Here is a 2,135-nt window from a genome sequence, read left to right on the forward strand (position 1 = left end):
TCAAGTGGTAGAGTGCTAGCCTTGAGCAAAAGAAGCTCAGGGACAGAGAGCCCAGGCTCTGAATCCAAGCCCAGGACTGGCAAAAGAAAGAAAAGAGAGAGGGGCTGGGAAGGTGGCTCAGTGGTAGAGTGCTTGTCTTGCATGCTCGAGGCCCTGGGTTTGATTCCTCAGCACCACATAAGCAAAAAGAAAAAAGCCAGAAGTGGCACTGTGGCTCAAGTGGTAGAGCGCTAGCCTTGAGCTGAAGAGCTGAGGGACAGCACCCAGGCCCAGAGTTCAGACCCCACGACTGGACCCAAAAAAAAAAAGGAGAGAGAGCGCAAGCACCTATAGCTCATACCTGTCATCCTAGCTACCTAGGAGGTTAAGATCTGAGGATCCTGGTTCAAAGCCAATCAGGGCAGGAAAGCCCATGAAACTCTTTTTTTTTTGGTTTTACATTTTTTTTTATTGTGAAAATACCATACAGAGGGGTTACAATTACATGGGCAAGGTAATGAGTGCATTTCTTATCAAGCATTGTTGCCTCCTCCTTTGTTTCCCCTTCCCATCCCTTCCCATCTCCCCAAGCCCAAGAAACTCTTATCTCCAGTTAACCAGTAAAAAGTTGGAAGTGGATCTGTGGCTCAAGTGGTAGGGCACCAGCCTTGAGCAGAGAAAGTGAAGTAAGAGAGTGTCCAAGCCCTGATTTCAAGCCCCAGTGCCAGCAAACACACAAAAAGAGCCCAGAGAAGTCTCTGTGCGATTGAGGACATAAGGAAGAAAGTCCTCAGAAGAGGGCCCTTACTGAACACACTGCTACCCTCATCTTGGTCTCCTAGCTTCTACAATTTAAGAAATAAGTTTTGATTGTTTATATGCTAGGCTATCTTTTTTTTTTTTTTTTAGCAGCCTGCGATTGCGCACGTGTGCACACACACACAGATATATACACACATACATCCAGGTCTTTGTTTTCCTTACCATCAGGCAGGGTGCTAAGCTGGTTCCTGCGAACGTTGAGATCACGCAGGGACCGGAGGCTGCACAGTTCTGCGGGGAGGATCTGCAACTCATTGCTGCTCACATCCTACGATCAAGCAAGCAGCAAGAAAAAAGAGCCATGAGAATGGGATCATGAGAAAGTACCCTCCCGTCTGCCTCCAAGCCTTTCCCAGAGGTGCTTCCTGTCTGTCCCCAGCCTCCCTCCCTCCCCCACAGAGGTCAAGGGTTCCTGCTCCCCATTCTCACCAGCTGCCGCAGGCTTCCCAAGGTGCCGATGTCGGGAGGCAGGGCTCCCAGTTTGTTGTTGCTGACAATGAGCACGCGAAGGGGAAGCTGGCAGATGTAGGGTGGCAAGGATGACAGCTGGTTCCGGCTGTGGAAGGGAGAGGGGCAGCAGGTCATTCCCTCAGCCTGGCATCCTCACAGGGCCAAGGCTAGTCGCTCCATGCACTGAGACCTTGAGACTGGTACGGGTGAGCTCCCCCGCTACCTGAGGTTGAGGTAGGTGAGGGCTGTGAGGTTTCCCAAGGCGGGGTTCAGACATCTCAGGCAGTTGTGGTACAGGCTCAGGCCTTCCAGGGACACCAGCTGGCATGCTGCCTCGGGTACCTCGGGAAACCGGTTCCGGGACAGGTCTAAGGGAAGCAAGTGTCAGGAGAGAGCTTGGAAACTCAGTCCTGCATGAGGGGACCCAGAATGCCCCCTAAGCCAGCTGCCCAGCTCCCTACCCTTGGCTGAGTTACAAGAACCAAGCCCAGAAACCTGGGCTCCCTAGAGAGACAACACAGCCTTCTGCTAGATGGCCACAAAGGCAAAGAGAAAGCGAAGGTGTTGGGTCACTGACTTAAGCAGCGACCAGTGAGTGAAAAACCCACTGGGGGAGTGGGGATATACTGTGAATGCCACTTTCAAATTCACAAACCAAGAGCTATCCTGCTAGGTCTTGTAACCAGTGGTTCCATGTGTTCTGGAATGCAGGGGAAGGTAGAAGGGGGAAAAAAAAATCACAGGAGGGGGCTGCACTCATAGGAAAAGTCAGGTGGGATAGAGGGAGCTCAGTGAAGAGCAAATACATAGCATGTGGCCTTGGTTTGATTCCCCACATTAAGAAAAATAAAGACAAAAGTAAGGTGATAGGATGAGAGGGGTCA

At 51.3% G+C, this 2,135-nt stretch overlaps 1 long non-coding RNA gene across 1 annotated transcript; it reads right to left on the minus strand.

Moving 5' to 3' along the window:
- Window positions 1-968: 968 nt before the first annotated feature.
- Window positions 969-1,618, minus strand: LOC106002659. Its single transcript, XR_001175947.1, has 3 exons — window positions 1,475-1,618; window positions 1,231-1,357; window positions 969-1,069 (listed from the first exon to the last, which is right to left on the minus strand). It is a non-coding gene; the product is annotated as an uncharacterized LOC106002659 (long non-coding RNA).
- Window positions 1,619-2,135: the final 517 nt, after the last annotated feature.

Source organism: Dipodomys ordii, unplaced genomic scaffold (assembly GCF_000151885.1).
Source record: "Dipodomys ordii isolate 6190 unplaced genomic scaffold, Dord_2.0 Scaffold15928, whole genome shotgun sequence".
In the NCBI taxonomy this organism is placed as follows: Eukaryota; Metazoa; Chordata; class Mammalia; order Rodentia; family Heteromyidae; genus Dipodomys; species Dipodomys ordii.